Source organism: Vicugna pacos, unplaced genomic scaffold (assembly GCF_048564905.1).
Source record: "Vicugna pacos unplaced genomic scaffold, VicPac4 scaffold_19, whole genome shotgun sequence".
Lineage (NCBI taxonomy): Eukaryota > Metazoa > Chordata > Mammalia > Artiodactyla > Camelidae > Vicugna > Vicugna pacos.
This window is the reverse complement of record NW_027328740.1, coordinates 50,894,549-50,913,762: the sequence shown is the minus strand read 5'-3', so window position 1 is coordinate 50,913,762 and position 19,214 is coordinate 50,894,549. Positions and strand designations below refer to the sequence as shown.

Here is a 19,214-nt window from a genome sequence, read left to right as displayed (position 1 = left end):
TCTAATACATGACACAATAAAACTCCTGGAATCTAACATAGGCAAAACAAGACATAAATTGTAGCGAAATTTTCTTATGTCAATCTCCCAAGCTGAAAACAATAAAAGCAAAATAAACAAATAGGTCCTAATTAAACTTAAAACCTTCTACATAGCAAAATAAACAGAATGAAAATATGAACTTCCAAATGGGAGGAAACATTAGGAAACAGTGCAATCAACAAGAGGCTAATTTCTAAAATACACAAATCGTTCATATAACTCCATTTCAAAAATCTACAAACAACTGAGCCAGAAAATGAGCAGAAGACAATTCCCTAAAGAAGACACACAGATGACAATCAGAAACATAAAAACATGCTCACATAGCTAATCATTATACAAATGCAAGACAAAAATTTAATAATGTTTTAACTCACACTAGTGAGAAGGGCTGTCATCAAAATGTCTACAAATAATAAACACTGGGGAAGTTGTGGAGAAAAAGGGACTCTCCAACCCTGTTGGTGGGAATGAATATTGGTGCATCAACTTTGGAAACAGTATGGAAGTTCCTTTAAATAATTAAAATAGACCTATCATATGACACAGCAATCCCACTCCTGGGTACATAAAGCATAAAACATGAAAACAAAGAATCCTAGGGTAAAATATAAGAAGTACACTCTGACATTGGACTTAAATTGATTCTACATGTCTCCTCTGGCAAGGGAATCAGAAGCAAAACTAACAAATTATGATTGTATCACTCTAAATAGATTTACACTGCAGAAGAAATGATCAATAAAATGAAAAGTCAACCAACACATTGGGAGAATATATTTGAAAGTGATATTTTTCAATTAAGTGTTAATATCCAAATATATGGCAAACTCTTATCGCACAACAGTGACAAAAACCAATCTATTAAAAAAAGTCCATAGGAAGTGAATAGATATATCTGAATCAATTATCTGTAGAAAACATACCGTTGGCTAAATGACACATGTAAATATGTTCATAGTTATAAATTATTAGGAAAGTCATAAACCAAAAATTAGACAAGACCTCACAATTTTCAGAAGGTTCTCATCAAAAAGATAAGAAATAGATTTTGGTGAGGTTGTGAAGAAAAAGGAACACCGTGGACACTCTTGATAGGAATGAAATGTATTGATTCCATTGCATATATACATCAAATTTTGTTCATCTATTTTTCTGTCAAGGAATGTTTGGTTTGCAAGCTCCAGTCTGAAGGCTCTAGAGGATAAGCCCATGGGCTGAACTGATAAACAAGCTGTGAGGAATGTCACATATCCAGGCTGGATAAGAAATGGCCTGCTCATTGCATGGCTGGAGAGCCTATGCTGGATAAGATCCTCATAGGGGGACAACCTAAGACAGGCACAGCCAGCTGGATAAGAGATGGCCTACTTAATGAAGTTCCGTGATGAACTTTAAAACAATCCTTGATCATTTCACATCCTGTGCTTACTGCAGGAGCATGGGGACATAAATAGCTAAAGATTATTAACATTGTTATAACTTAGATGATATGTGAGGCATTGTGCATGTCATATATAAACCCTTTCTCTAAGAATCAATAAAAAGAGAAATGCTCCGCTTCTCTCCGCACAGTGTTTGTGTGTATTTGATATCGTGCCACTGACATGGTTAATTTAATTTGTTGGGAGTATCTTAGAAGGATGTTGCATTGTATACAATGCTCTTTTTGCACCTGTTGAAATGATTATGTGAGTTTTATTTCTCATTCTATTAGTGTGGCATGTCACCTTTATTGATCTGAGTATTTTGAAGTATCTTCAACCAAGGGATAAATCCCTTTACTCATATATGTGTATGATACATTAAATGTGTTGTTGAATTCATTTTCCTTCTGTTTTGTTGAGAATTTTGACACATATTTTCATCAGGGATAATATTCCATATTTTGCATCTAATGTCCGTTCTAACATTGTTATGCAAATAAACCAGGCATCATAAAAGAAGTTTGGAAACTTTCACCCCTTCAAATTCTTGGAAGATTTTTGGAAGAATTAGTGAAAAATTGTCTTCAAATACATGACAGAATTCACCGGTAAAGTCAACTTGTAAATTTTTTCTGGTTTGTGAGGTTTGGATTACTGATTTACTCATACACACTTTTGCCTTATTTAACTTTCTAATTTCTTCTTGATTCAGTATTGGAAGACATATGTTTCTGGGAATTTGTCTTTTGTTCTAGGTCATTCAAATTGTTGGCTAGTGTTAATTTCTTATGTGCTATGCATCTCTACAACATCAGTGGTAATATCTTCTCTATTATTTCTAATTTTATTTAAGTTTTTATTTTCTTAGACAACCTAAACGTTTGTCTACTTTATCTTTAAAAGAAACAGACTTTGGTATTTATGTTATCTTTTGAATTGTTTCTCTTGTTATTTGCCTTACTCTCATTGATTCAATTTTCTTCTTTATTCTTTCTGTTTTCTCCTAGATTCTTGATGTGTAAAGTTAAGTAGTGTGAATATTTGTATTTCTTTTATTACATTATTAATTAATTAATCTATTTATTTATTTACATATTTATTTTTTATTTATCATTGAAAAATGCCATTTATAATGCGTCAATCTGTGGTGTATAGCATAGTATCCCTGTAGATGCATATATTTCTGTGCCTATAAAACATTACTTCACAATATTTAACATACTGCCCTATGTCATACAAAAGAAATTTTAGAAAATATCTATTTTTATATATAGTGGATAAATTTATAAATCTACTGCTCCCAAATATATCCTCTAGCAGCCCCTTTCCGCAGTAATCATAAAATTGTTTAGTAGATCTGCGAGTGTATTTCAGTTTTGTAGATGAAATCATTGTGTTCTTATCCAAATATTTTTTTAAGCTTCTTCATATGTAATGTCATGTATTATATTTCTTTCTTTTTCTGGCTTACTTCAATTAGATTGACACTTTTTGTGGACATCCATTTTGCTGCAAATGTCATTGTTTTATCATTTTTTATTGCAGAATATTATTCCATTGTGTAAATACGGCATAACATCTGAATTATGTCATCTGTTTTTGGACAATTAGGTTACTTCCATATTGTGGCTGTTGTATACAGCACTGCTAAGGACATTGTGGTGCAGGTGGCTTCTTGAAATAGGGTTCCCTTTGATATATACCCAGAAGTGTGATTGCTGGTTCGTATTTTAAGTTTATTTCTATCCATTAGAGGAAACTCCATCCTGGTTTCAAAAATGACTGCACCAAACTACATTCTACCAGCAGTGTAGGAAGCTTCCATTTCTCCACATCTTCCCCAGCATTTATTGTTTGTGGACTTTTGAATGATGACCATTGTTACTACTGGGAAGTGATATATCATTATAGTTTTGAATTGCCCTTCTCTGATAATGATAGCAATTTTTTTTCCATATATCTGTGTGGCATTTGAATGGCTCTATTGGAGAATTGCTTGTTTAGGGATTCTGCACATTTTCAGATTGGGTTTCTTGTTTTTTTTTAATATTATTAGGTTGTATGAAGTCTTTATATTTTGGAAATTAAGACTTTGTCAGTTGCATCACTTCTAAATATTTTCTTTAATCCTGTAGTTTCTCATTTTGTTTGGTTTTGGTTCCCTTTGCTGTGCAAAAGCTTATAAGTTTTATTAGGTCCCATTTATTAATTTTGCTCTTACATCCATTACCTGAGTAGGCTGTTCTAGGAGATCATTGCTGCTATTTATGTCAGAGTGTTTTGCCTATGTTTTGTTCAAGGAGATTTACTGTGTCTTACCTTACATTTAATTCTTCAAGATATTTTGAGTTTATTCTTGTGTATGGATTCAAGGAGTGCTCTAACTCCATTTCTCTGCATGCTGCTATCCAGTTTTCCCACAAGTTGGTGAAGAGATGGTCTTTTCTCTGTCATATTCCTGGCTACTCTGTCAAAGATTAATTGAACAAAGGCCTGTAGATTTATTCCTAGGCTCTCTACTCTCTTCCATTGGTACATATGCCTGTTTCTGTACCAATATCATGTCAATGTCATTATTGTAGCTCTGCAATAGTGTATGGAGACCTGATGGATTATTCCTGAAGCCTCTTTTTTTTACTTCAATATTGTTTTGGAAACTATGGTTTTTTATGGCTCTGTTTAAATCTTAGGATCATTTGTTTCAGTCCTAAAAAGAAATGTTTTGCATAATTTGATAGGAAATGAAATTTTCTTGCCTGATCATTGTGGCTAGGACTTCCAAGACAATATTGAATTGAAATTGTGAGAATTGGCAACCTTGTCTTGTCTCAGGTTTTTGTGAGAAGGGTTACAGTTTTTAACCATTGAGTATTTTGCTGGCTATATATTTGTCATAAATAGCTATTATTATGTTGAGATATGGTCCCTCTGTACCCACTGTGATAAGAATATTTTTTGCAGATAGGTGTTAAATGTTATCAAATGTTTTTTCTGCATCTACTTAGATTATCATATGGTTTCATGTCCTCTGTTTAGTTGATAAGTTGTATCACTATTGATTGATTGATTTGCATATGTTACACCATCCTTGTGTTCCTGGGATGAACCTAACTTGATAATGGTGTATGATTTTTTTTTACTTGATGTTGGATTCTGTTTGTTAATAATTTCTTAAGGACTTTTACATCTATGTTTATCAATGATATTGGCCTATAGTTTTCTTTTTAGGTAGTGTCTTTGTCTCGTTTTGTTATCAGGTTGATGTTGGCCTTAAGGTGTGAGTTTGGGTGTACTCTATCCATATGAATCTTTTGGAAATGTTTGAGGAGGACTGGTATGGATTTTTCTTTGTATGTTTGGTGAAATTCCCCAGTGAAGCTATTTGGGTCTTAATTATTGTATGCAGGGATTTTTTATTTTATTGATAATTGTATTCCATTTCTGGTGATCTGTCTGTTCAAATGATCATTTTCTTCTTGATGCAATAATGGTGGGCTGAATGTTTCCAGAAACTTCTCCATTTCTTCTAGGTTATCAAGTTTGTTTTCATGCAGTTGCTCATGGTATTACCTTATGATATTTTGCAAATTTGATGTACTCTTTTAGTTTCTAAATTTTCATTTCTTATGTTTTTTGTGTTCTCTCTCTTTTCTTGTTGGTGAGCCTGTTCTGAGTTTTGTCAATTTTGTTGACTATTTCAAAAAACAGTTTGATTGATTTTTTTCTATTTTTTAATCTTTATTTCAATTCTTTCTCCTTTGATCTTTATTTTCCCACTTTCTGCTGATTTTTGGTTTTGTTTGCTCTTCTCTTCGTGATTAGTTTAAATAGAACTTTAGATTAGTTATTTTAAATTGCTCTTATACTTTGAGGCTGACATTGTCAGAGTGAACTTCCCTCTTAAGACTGCTTTAACTGTATTCCATAGACTTTGTGTAGTGTTGTGTCATATTTCTCAAGATATTTCTTAATTTCTTCTTTAAAATCCTCACCTCCCCAACTTTTTATAGTACCATTTTTTTAATTTACATGCTGTCATTTTTTCTCCCTGTTTTTCTGTGATTGATTTCTAGTTTCATGGTATTATACTCAGAAAAGATGCTTGAAATAATTTTTATCTTGTTAAATTTGTTGAGGCTTTTCCTGTGCCTCAGTACATAAACTTTCCTAGAAAATGTTCCATGTGTTCTGGAAAAGAATATATATTCTGTTTTGGGGAAAAGTAGTGTTTTGAAAATATCAACCAAATCCAATTATTTTATCATATCTTTTGGTATCTTTGTTCCCTTATTAATTTTCTGTCTGAAAGACCAGTCTAGTTATGGTAATGGGGAGTTATATTCTCCTACTGTGATTGTGCTCCCATCGATTTCTTCCTTTTCATCTATTAGTGTTTGCTTTATGTATTTAGGTGCTCTTATATTGAGTGCATATATATTAATGAGTATAATACCCTCATTGTGTGTTGCTCCTTTAATCATTATATCATGTCCTTGTTTATCATTCTCTATGGCCTTTGTTGTAAAGCCTATTTTGTGTGAAGTCAGTACTGCTAGTCCTGCCTTCTTGTCATGGCCATTTGCATGGAATATATTTTTCCATCTTCTGACTTTGAATTGATGTGTGTTCCTCTTTCTAAATTGGGTCTCTTGTATGCTTCATAATGTAGGGTCCTGTTATATTATCCAATCTGGCAATATATATCTTTTGATTGAAGCACTAATTCCAATATCATTTGTAAAAATTATTGATAAACTGGTGTTTATTTCCATTTTGAACTTCATTTTCCAGTTGATTTGGTATTTCCTTTATGTTCATTTCTTTATCTTTCTGTGGCTTTATAAGTTTTCTTTTATTATCTTGGTTTTTTTCTGGCTTTGTGACTTCATTGTAAGATTTTGACTTATGGTTACCCTGTTTTGTATGTATATTGACCCATTACTATATCTGTTTATATTAACTGAAATGAATACAAACTCAAACGCATCATACAGAGAACAGAAACAAGAAGAAAATACTCTGTTTTGTCCTGTTTCATGCTCTGACACATAAAAATTTTGATGTCCTTTTTTACATCATATTTATACTGCTGTAAGTCATTATATCTATTGCCTTTCTAATTATGCCTTTCTCCTTTCTATAGCATCCTGCTTCTTTATTTTTAGAGTAGATGTTTCATTATTTCTTTTTCTGTTACCGAATAGTTTTAGTATTTGCTTTTGTGGAGATTATTTAACTCTCCTTCTATTCTAATGGATACCTTGCTTGATATGTTATATTAGATATCAGATTTCTTTCATTCTGGACTTTGAATTTGTCTTGCCACTGCCTTCTGCCTGTTGTATTTGTGTGGGAAACATTTTTCAAAATATAATGTATATAATTATATGTATGTAAAGAATAAGTTCAAATGAAGTAAACAAATTAGGAGAAAACCTATACGTTAAAAAACAGAAAACATTGATGAAGGAAATTAAAATTGATCCAAAGAAATGAAAAGATCTCTTATGTTAATGATGTGAAACAATGTGGTTGAAACAACCATACTTCCCAAATGAATCTACATTTAGTATGATTTATGTCAAAATACCCATGAGATTTTTCCATTAAATAGAAGAAATAATTTCAAAATTTATATGTAACCACAAAGATCTTCAGTTGCCAAAATAATCTTGAAAAAGAATTTAAATATAGTAGTGTAAAGTTCTCTGATGTTAAACAGTCCTACAAAGCTTTAGTAACTTAAACTACATGATACTCACTCAAAAACTGACACCAATCAAAAGAAGAGAATAGAGTAACCAGATATATTCCCTCACACCTATGATCAATTAACCCATGAAAACGGAAGCAAGAGAATGAAATGAAGAAATGAGATTCTCCTCAATAAGTAATGCTGGGCAGATTGAACAAGTGAAAGATAGATTAGAGTATTTCCTCACATTGTATACAATCAGTAAGCACAGAATTCCTTTCATTTATTAAGTTTACTTATATTCCTTGCACCTGTAATTTATAGATCTATGTTTAGAACTGTTGTTTCACTTATCAAATATATTCCTATTTTATTCTTTTTGGTATAAATTTACACACAATTGTTTTCCTAATTTCTCTTTCTGATAATGTTCTGTTCCTATATAAAAATGCAATTGATATTTGTTTATTGATTTTGTATTCTGCAAGTTTACTAAGTTTGTTCATTATTTCTAACAGTCACTGGAGGAGTGTATGGAGCTTTCTATCTATGTATATTTAAGTCATCTGTAAAAATTTTACTGCTTGTTTACCAGTTGAATGCCTTTTATATTTTTTCTTGACTAGTTATTCTTGCTAGAACTTCTAGTAGTGTAATTTAGGACTTGTGAAATTGAGGTACTTTTCTTATTACTGGACCAGAGGAAAAATTTCCTGTATGTTAATATTGAACTTGAAGATAGTCATGAGTTTTTAATATATGGCTTTTATTATGTCTTGTCATATTCTATCTAGAGCGAATTTGTTAAGAATTTTTTTAAAAGTTAAGATCAGATCTGTTAATAATTTTCCTACATATTTTGAGATTGTTATTTTCCAATTATTTGTTATTTAACAGATGGTATCACATTTATTGATTTGTGTATGTTAAATAAAATTTATGAATCAGGATTAAGTCCAACTTAACTATACTTTATAATACTTATAATATGCCATGAATTCAACTTGCTAATATTTACACAGAATGGAATATACAAATACTGAAGGAAAAATTTACATTGTAGATTGAGTGAATATTTATTTATTTCAAAATTTTATCTCTCATTTTGAATTTGGCTTATGTTTAATGAAATTTATGTCCAAATAAAGAATACAAATTTTGGTAGAGCTGGATTTACTACAGTTTAGTGATACAAAACCTAGCTTTTATTAACAATTAGTGTACAAAACACTTGCCTTAAAATGCCGCATTATGCTAACAATGCCAACTGTTTCAGGTCTGAGAAACATATTGCTTCCTATAATGCATTACCTGGTCTTTTCCACCGAAACCCACATATACTGTTATTTCTTTGTGTTTGATTGTTTGTTTTCCCCTTAATGAAGGCACTGTTTATTGAACCCAGGATCTTGTTTATAAGTGTATTTATCAACATCATTTTGGAACACTTAACAGAAGCCCCAAGAGTATGGATTATAAAGATGACAAGAAAATTTATTCCTTCTAGGACTGAAAAACTTCTGAGTGAAAGAATGGCAAAAGGTGATAATTCATGAATTACAAACAAAATAAATATGTTATTTGTTTTACTTATAGCACTGAATTACAATTTAAAACAAAAATTACCCCCTTAGGGATTTCTCAAGTTTGATTGATTACTTTAATATATTTTTATTTCATAAATATTTACCATTTATTAATAAACATACCAAATACACTGATAATTATTCTGCTCATGTTTTGAATATAGAGCTACTTATTGTAAAGTAAACAGATAAATAACTACTTCCATTTCCAAATAAAATTGTTTCACTTTAATTACAAATTATAATGTAATAGGTATAAATTTTCTGTACAGGCTTAACACAAATTTCACTTTAAATTCCATAACTTTAAAATTATTTTATATATTTTGTGCATTATTTATACTCTGTTCATAAATCTGTTATAAATTTGTGTACAAAAGTATGGAGATTGGTTTTATTTCATAGACCCAAAAAATTAAATTATTTAAAAAGATTTTGTGGGGATAATATTTGCAGATCACACTATAAAAATAAGTATCCTATATGTTTCATTTTAACTGGATGAATGAGAAATAAACACTGGCTTAATGTTACACTTGAGTTGCTAGGAGACCAGTCGTTTTGTGATGTCGCATCTTCTCAAGTTGAGAACCATTGTGATGGCCTAGCAGTTTATCTGTGCAGGCCTGCCAGAACAGCATTTGTAGCTGCAGTGCTCAAAAACATGCAGATTAGAAAAGTAGCAGTAGAAAAAGTTATTTGAGATGACACCTGTTTCTTCAGAAATTCAAGATGTGTCTCATAAAGACGGACCAACTGGTTCAGGAAACTCTGGTAGATCTCTATTGTGTGATCAAACAATCTCTGGGGACTTGTCTTGAAGTCTATGTTTGAAGAAAATGCTTTTCAGACTTTGTCTGAAGAATCCTTGATAAAAAGACCATGTTACATACATTGTGTCTCAGAATCAGGTGAAGATAATGATTTTCGTTCTCTGATATTTCCAGGAAAACTCTGGAAAATGGCTGGGAGTGACCAATTTAAATCCATCTGGTGGGGTTATACTGGATCTTCCATAGTGATTGGTGAAGCTGTCTTTAAGAAGGAAGTGTTGGAACGATAGGCCCCTTTCAGATTATTTGAAACTGGAAGTATGAAAAGTTTACTTAGACAGCTTAACATTTATGGGTTTAGTAAATTGCGGCAGAATTTGCAAAAATCTTCTTGTCTAGCTGACTTTCTGGCAGAAGAGAAAGAAGTCTCTGTTTTAAGCAAGGAATTCAGTAATTGTAGTTATGACTTGGTAATGTATATATAAAATTTTATTTTGTATATCAAAATATGGTAATATAAATGTAAAGCAAGATTTTGAAATTCTATAAAACTACAAAGGCTGAAATTCTTTATTTTTTCTAAAAATTAAGACAGTGCCTTAACTATTCAAGATTATGCAAAACGTTCCTAGCAACTATGAATCTTAAAAGAAATCTAAATGAAGGTATTAAAGCTTTTTTTTAAAAAGTTGCTTTCACCGTTGCTGCAAATGCTAACTTCTTAAATTTGATGACTATTCTATTTAAATGTGTATATTCCAAATATGGAATTTCAAAATATAGTCAGCATTGTACACATTTTTATGATAATATCATTGCATAGTAAACGTGAAATCTGAGATTTTATAGGTTAGGCTTAATATAGTCTTGTGTTTTGTTTTAAAATATTACTAAAATTTTTCTCCTTTGGTTTTAGCTACAGTTCTGCCATAATCGAAATCTTAAACGAGGTTGTCCCCAGGTTTTAGTGAGAATAAAAAGAAGAGTTGTGAATAAAAATGGCTCTCTGGTATTTTCATTGGCTTAAGATTTCAAAAAGAAGCACTTTAAAGCAGAGGGTAATGTGCATATCCATAATTCTGGTTTTGTGGCTGACACTAGTGTAGAAAGTTCATTTTTACTTTCTGCAAATTTAAACATGCCTCTAATAAGAAAGCCGTCTACTAGCCACGTACTTGGTGATACAACTAACCTGATCAGAGGTGATTTTTCTCCTCCATCATCAATGTCATTTAGACCACCAGAACAATATTGCAGTGGATCAACGTGCTATTTTAAATCAGTTGACCACTGTCCACGGGCACTCTCAAAGCAGCTACAATGAAGCAAATGGCTGTGGTGTGAACTTCATTACAACTACAACTTCTAGTTCTCAGTAAAGCATCTTGTCTCCCATACAGAGCAATTATTTTGGACTAATGGTGGAGCCTTCTACTTTTCCAAAAAGATATCACAACATATCTGCCAATGAAGGTCTTTTCCTAAACTTCAACTGGGAGTACCCCACGGTTTCCAGTGCCAGTGATAGCTGATACATCAGCTACCTCTCTTTCAAGGCCAACTTATCAGCCAACCTCAGTTTATGAATGTCATGCTAATTACAACTGATCTAACAGATGACTACCAGATTATGCAGGATAACAAAGATTAATATTGATTTGGCATATGTCGACAAATATCTGCAATTTTCTTATTTGAACAACAAACATAGATGTGTACCTGTATTTTCCTTATTTTTTTTAAAATAGAGTAAAGAGTTATACTGGAGACTAAGATAACATTTAAAGAAAAAAAGAGATATTTGATTGATATGATCATTTGATGGAACAATATGGGTATAATTTTAAATAATTTCTTGGAAGGAAGAATAGAAAATGGAAGAATTTGGAAAAAGAATATAACATGGAGAGAGGTAAAAGTACTAAGTGATTTCTGGTTCATCCTGGAAAGTATTAAAAGTGTTAAGTCAGGGTAGTTTGGAACGGATGATAAATGCAGGAACCGGCCCAGGGATCATGGTCTCTTTTATGTGATTCTTGGAATCATAAAGGTCACATGATGCAGTCTCGGATGGCACAATCAGAATGTGGTAGAAATTAAGAAGTAATTTTATCTATGGTCTTCTTTGTGCTGTTCTCAAAGCATTCCAATTGATGCTTTTTTTCCTGTCCTGAAGAATCTATGCTCTATTTTATAGTCAATAATTTATGTTGCTTTTATGTTCCAGCCAAAGGCAAGCTTACATCCTCAGGGTGGCAGTTAATGCCTTTCCAACTCTAAGCACACAAACTAAACATAATTTAGTCATTCCTTTATAGATCTGGCATCTGACTACCTTAGCATTTCTTTATGTTTCACTATTTCTGGAGATACATCGATTGAAATACTTGTCAAGAGAGTTAGCTCCAAACTCACAACTTTTGCTCCAGCTAATCCTTGGAGTTAGGATGTACTCCTTTTACCTACTAAGATTTTCCCAGTCCCAGCACAAAAACCACCTCCTCCAGATGTTTTCTGTCTATCCCCCTTTCCTTGTCTAACTTGGATAATAACACAGTAAACAAAGCACATGCCACAGGATGAGTTTTAGTATTTAGTGAATGAAAAATACATGTTGAATTTAAGCAAAATCTACTTTCCTGAAACAACAAAACTCTCATAGTTTTCAAACTATTTCGTTATGGTCTATACACTTCACCAAAAACTAGCTGTTTTCATAGCACAAGGACTATTCATTCAAGACAGTAAGTTGAGGTAGGTACAAGAGGTAAAGTATTATTTTCCTTTTAATTCATGCCTCCAGAGGCCTAAAGCATTCCATTCTCATTTGCTGGATTTTTTTCCTGTCTCTTCATCACCCACCCACACAAAAGCGCTGATTCTCTTCCCCTTACCAATAAGTATACTGCCTTCTAATTAATTTACTTCTTAGAATCAGAGCATTGTCCAGAAGAGACCGTGTCATTGCAAACATTTAATGCAGGAATATACACCCCACATAAATTGTGTCCTTTCTAACCTTCACACAGGAAGTACCTAAGTGGTACTAGACCCTTGGTTGGGGTGGTCGCATTCAGTAACCAAATTGCAATCTAAAATGTGTGGACTAGAACAAGGTGAGGGTGGTAGAATTAAAAATTTGTCCAACTGCAAGAATACCAAATGTATACAGATTTTAGGAAATATAAAATATTCATGGAAGACTTTGATTATTTCCCATTAATTTAAAATAAAAGGTGAAGCATTTTCAGAATGTGAAATACCCTGAAATGCTGGAAAATTGTTGGCAAGGTCAGGGAGCCTAAGGCTTCTGCTCACAATCATGCAGAAAGTGTCAGCTGATAAGACTGGAATGGCAACATTGAGTCCTGAAAATGTGTCACCATATGTGAATAAGCCTTTGATAATCTGGAGAATGGGCAAATGAGCCAGGGTAAGCTCTAGCAACATCTCACCAATATGACATCTACCAAGAGAAGAAAAGAGCCCATTTGCAGCAGGAGATCTGTGTCTGGACAGCAGTGGTTTCTCCTGAAATGAAACATCAAGCTTTTAAGTTTGTCAGCTGAACTATGATGGTGATTATTTTGTTGCTTACATTAGCAGTCTGGGGTTCAGATTGTCTGGTTCAGCAGGTAGTTTCCAGCTCTATTATCACACAGTGGGTCTTAATGTTATCATCATGACAAGTTTCTATACTGGTAAGTCAAAAGCTACACTTTAATTTCAAAATTAGAAATCCTAAAGAAGAATATTGTTTGTCCATCTGTAGTTTTCTACCTGGGAAAATCTAGACTATTGGCAAAAGTACAAAAGTTGACTGGTGTTTGAAAACTATACTCTGATCTCTGCCCACTGAATTCTTCATAGTAAATACTACAAATATTTGTACCACTGTGTGTGTGTGTGATGATGGATTGTTAAGCTGTAACTAAGTTTGTCTTAGTTGAGTCATCAGTGAATTATTCCTCTGCATCTGGCAGAATCTCTGTGAATTAAGAATTTCATTGTTCCACCAGGTTTTCTCCTGATCAGAGAGAGGTAGATTATCTTTCTCCCAGTATACTATTTGTTACATGTTTATTGAATCCCAAGCTAATGCTAGGGCCAAGCCACTGAACCCTTGAATTGGACAGAGGCATATACAAACTCCAGTCCCCAGAGCCCAGCACAGGACTGTGTCCCCCTTTTAATTTAAGCTTATATCAAATTTTTTTTTAATTCTCATTGTTGACACAACTTATTTTGTCTTTGAACACCCCTTGAATAATTTATAGAGACTGAACCGCTGATTTATTCCCTTTAAGCTACAAATTGCAATAACCTTTCTTTCCTTGGACTACCTGGATTAGAGTGAGTGTAGTCATCATTTTGAAAGCAGTCCTCAGTACTGAAAATGCAGAACCTTTACATTCTTTGCCCAGCGCTTGAGCGATAATGTATGTTGTGGATCTCAGTTATTATCCTCACATCCCATAATGCAACCATGAGAAAACAGCACATTGTTATCCAAAATCAAGTTTTTGTCAGTATTGCATTCCCATTGAAAAACAGTTAAGAATTGTAGGAGTTCTGAGATTTTAACATTCTGAGATTTTTAGCAACCTAGCATGTTCATTTCTTACAGATGCTCTTGTGGAAATGAGACTTTCGGTCTGAGACAGTGAACTTTATCACTCACAGTAAGAGCAGTCAGTTTTAAATTTGTATCCATTCCCTAATCTCAGATGAATACACGAAATGAAATGTTGTTGCCTACAAAAGCAGTGGGCTGTTAACATGAAGAAAGTTTAAGGCATGGCAAAACACTAATTTTATTGGTATCCTTATGTATAATTTATTAGAATCACTTATTTATTAGTATCTTTACCTAGGATAAGTATATCATTACTAAAGTTTACTTGATGCAAAAAGAATCATGAGAAATGACATGGGAAAAAGTGACAATTGACTTTCCTTTTTTTCTTCCACTTTTATTGAGATATAAATTGCTTAAAACATTGTGTAAGTTTAGGTGCACAGGATAGTGATTTGATTTACAAGTATCATGAAATAAATATCATAGCAACTTTAGGGAGAATTCATTATCTCATATAGATAAAATTGTAAAGTAATACAATGTGTCTTTTGGTTGTGATGAGAAACTTTATGGTCTACTCTCTTAACAACATTGATATAGAACATAAAGCAGTATTAATTTTAATTTTCATGTTATAACGGCGCATCCCTAGAACACGATTATTTTACGGCTGGATGTTTATAGCTTTTGAGTACATTAATCAAATCCTCCTTTCCCAAACCCTGCCTCTGTTAAATACAAATCTAATTTTTTTCTATGTGTATGTTTGTTTGTTTTTGAAGTGTATTTTAATCTAAAACACTGTGTTAGTTTCTCTTACACAACATACTCTTTGCTGTTTTTAATATAATTCAAACAGATCACCAGAATATATCTAGATATGTTATGTTGCTATTTAAAATATTCAATAGTTATTGGCTATTTCCCATATAGTACATTTCTTGTCCCTGACTCATTTAATTTGCAACTGGAATATTTTCTTTCTTAATTTCCTCAAATTTTCTTTTCCACACCCCATTTCCCTCCTTCTTGTGAACAACCTGTTTCTTTCTATATCTATAATTCCTTTTCTGTGTTGTTATGTTCATTTGTTATAAATTCCAAATATGAGTAAAATCATTCACCATTTGTCATTCAATTTCTGACTTAATTCACTTAGCATATTATCCTCTTGGTCAACCCATTTGTTGCAAATGGCAAGAACTTATTTTTACAGCTGAGTAATAACCCATTGTATTTTTATGTGTGTGTGCATATATATATATATATATATATATATATATATATATATATATATATAAATAAGTGTGTGTGTATATATATATATAAATTAATCTGTACTTAAGATGGGTAGATATATATAGTATAAACACACATCTTCTTTATCCATCATCTATTGATGAGCAATTAATTTGCTTCTATATCCTGTCTATTGAGGATAATGCTGCAGTGAATATAGGGTTGAATTTATCTTTTCTAATTCGTGTTTTATTTTCTTGGAATAAGTATCCTGATATGTATATTTTGGATTATATTTCATTATTACTTTTTATTTAAAGCTCCATGTTGTTTTCCACAGTGGCATCACATATTTACATTCACACCAGCAGTGTATCAGGGTTGTTTCTCTTACATCCTAACCAACAGTTAAGTTTGTTATCTTCTTGATAATAGTCATTCTGCCAGGAGCAACATAAAATCTCACTGTGTTTTGGACTTGCATTTTTCTGATGTTTAGTGATGTTGAGTAGTTTCATGTGCCCGGTGGTTACCTTTCGCCCACTGTATATTCATTTTTTGTAATGGGCTTAATGACCATAATTGTCTGATTTCATTTTCAGGCATTCTGTTGTGTTCCATTATTCTGTATGTTCTGTGCCACTACCATATTCGTTTTAATACTGCAGCTTTGTATTATAGTTTAAAATCAGGGACAGTGATACATCTTCTTTGTTTTTGTTAAAGTTGTTTCTCTTTTTAGTTTGTTTCTTTTCTTTCCTTTTTTTTTAAGTGATTTCATCTCTTTGGGTTTACATGTAAATTTTAGAATTATTTTTTGTAAGTTTCTGAAAATGCCCTTGGTATTTTGATAGGCACTGATTTTAATTTGTGTATTTCCATGGCTTATTCTGTCATTTAAACAATATTATTTCCTCATCTACGAACAAAGTATATTCTTTCATCTGTTTGCATTATCTTCAATTTCTGTTATAAATATTTTATAGATTTCTGAGTACAGGTCTTTTACCTCCTTGGTTGGATACATTTCTTGATTTTTTTTTTGTAATGCAGTTGTAAATGTGATAGTTCCCTCACTTTCTCTATCTGTTAGCTTGTTGTTAGTGTGTAGAAATGCAAGATTTCTGTATGTTAAATTTACATACGGAAAGTTTACCAAATGCAATGATAAGCCCTAGTTGTTTTGTGGCATCTTCTTTAAGATTTCTGTTTAAAGTATGTAATCTGCAAACAGACACTTTTGCTCCTATTCCTAATTAGCTATATTTTATTTACTTTTATTTTGGATAGCTATGGCTAGAATTTCCATACTATACTGAATTAAAGTGGTAAGAGTGTGCATTCTTGTCTTCTTCCTGCTTTTATTGGAGATGCTTTCAGCTTTTAAACAGTGAGTGTCATGTTAGCGGAGTTCTTGTCATATATGACCTTAACTGTGTTGAAGTGTGTTTCCTCATGTCCACTTTGAGGAGGAATATATTCATAAATAGATACTGAATTTGTCAAAACATTTTATGACTCTATTTAGGTGACCATATAATTTTTATTCTTCAGGTTGTTTGTGTGGTGTATCATACTCATTAATTTGTGGGTATTGAATCACTTTGCATCCCTGAAATAAATGGACTTAATCATAATGCATAATCCTCTTAATGTATTGTTTGATTTGCTAACAATTTAGTGGTGTTTTTGCATCTATGCTTACTAGTAGTATGTAACCTGTAATTTCTGGAGATATTTGTTCCAGTTCTAGCAGAAGTGTCATACAGAAATGTGGGATAGAAAGCCTCCCATCCTCTCGAAATTTTTGGAATACGCTGAGAAGTATAGTTAATAGCTCTTCTCTAAATGTTTGTCAGAAATCATCTGTGAAGCTGTCTAGGCCTGGAATTTTGTTTCTACAGAGATTTTTTTAAATACTTATTCAATTTCATTAGTGATAAACTGTTCATGTTTTCTTTCTCATTCCATTCTGGAGATTAAGTCTTTCTAAGAAATGGTCCGTTTATTCTAGGGTTTCCATTTTATTGGCATATAATATGTTGTATCATCATATGATGTTTTCTATTTCTTTGATATAAGTTGTAATTTCTCATTAATTTCTGAGCTTATTAATCTGTAACTCTCTTTTATGCTCATGTGTCTGGTTAAAGTTTATCAACATTATTTATGCTTCAAAAGCCATTATTTAGATTGATTAAATGTTTATATTTTTAATCATTATTTTCTTTAATTATATTCTGTCCTTTCAGCTGACTTTCCTTCTACTAACAAGTTTCTTTTTATTATATTGATATGTCTTTTGGTGGTAAGAATATGTTATAAGAGAGAGATGTTTCTTATTTATATAAGTGGGATTATTTTGCTATAAACATCCCTATTAATACTGTTTTTTTATACCCCATGGATTTTGTTTTTGCTGTCATTTATCTTTATATATTTTTTATTTGATTTCTACAACAATCCAGTTGTTGTTAATAATGTTTGTTTTACCCTCCACACTTTAGTATTTTTCTCAGGTTTTTTCTTTTTATAAATTTCTATTTTCACAGAATCCATAAGTTTCTTCACAAAGCAAGGAGAAAAATAATAAAATTTGAACATATATCTGAAAGTCCCAAATTTTCTAAAATTATTTTGAAAAATGAATGAAGCTGTAGGTATTACCCTCCCTGAGTTTAGAACATACTACAAAGTTACAGTAATCAATTCATCAAAATATGGCACTTATAGAAACACAGAGATCAATGGAACAAAATAAAGAGTCTGAAAATAAACCCACACACTATGATCAGTTAGTCTATAATGAAGGAGACAAGAGTATAAAATGGAAAAAAGGCAGTCTCTTCAAAAAGTAGTTCTGAGAAAACAGGACTGTACATGTAAAAGGAAGATGAAAAAGTACTTCCTTCCATAGTACAAAAAAATGAGATAAAAATGGATTAATTACCTAAATGTAAAGCATGAAACTATAAAATATTTGACCAAGAACAGGAACAGAACTGACTTTGAGATAAATCATAGCAATCTTTATTTTTGATCTGTCTCCAAATTAAAAAAAAAAAGGAAAACTAACAATTACAGTTTTTAGTTTACTGAGGAAAAAATAGATGTATTCTGCGATAAAGGGATTCTATTTCTTTTATAAGTGTGAAATGCAAAAACTTTTGCAGAGCAAAGGAAAACATCAACAAGACATATGATAACAGACAGAATAGAAGGAAAAATTTCAGACAATGAGAACAATAAGATGTTAAAATCCATAATATATATATAGCATATTAGACTCAATATTTAAAAATTAAAGACCTCAAATTAAAAACAGTTGAAGAATCTTCATGGAAACTTTTCAAAAATAGACATGTGGATGATTTTTAGACTGATATAAAGAAACATAACTTTGCTATTCATTAGGAAACCATAAATCAAAACCAGAAAGAAATAATATTACAGCAACCAAAATGGCTATTAACAAAATATCTACAAATGACAAATATTAATAAGAATGTCTATAAGAGGGAACCCAGGAACAATGATGGTGGAAATATAAATTGATGCATCCACTAGTGTAAAAGTGAGGACGGTGCACAGAAAACTAGAAAAAGAAGCATTATATTTTGCAGCAATTCCAGTTTTTGGTATAAATCTGAAAAAAATGTAAACATTAACTTAAAGGATATATTACCCCCAGTGTTCTTAACATCATCATTCATAGTAGTCAGGAGTAGAAGCACAACTCAACTGCCCATCAACAGATGATTGGCTGAAATAGATGTGAGATATAGATAACATAATAAATACTTCATCATTGTATAATAAAAAGTAAAATTCTGCCATTTGGAACAATGTGACTGGACCCAGAGGGTGTTGCAC

The 19,214-nt window shown here is 31.9% G+C and overlaps 1 long non-coding RNA gene across 1 annotated transcript; it reads left to right on the top strand.

Annotated features, from left to right (window-relative positions):
- Window positions 1-9,389: 9,389 nt before the first annotated feature.
- LOC140693314 (uncharacterized) lies at window positions 9,390-10,522 on the top strand. Its single transcript, XR_012069035.1, has 2 exons — window positions 9,390-9,661; window positions 10,440-10,522. It is a non-coding gene; the product is annotated as an uncharacterized lncRNA (long non-coding RNA).
- Window positions 10,523-19,214: the final 8,692 nt, after the last annotated feature.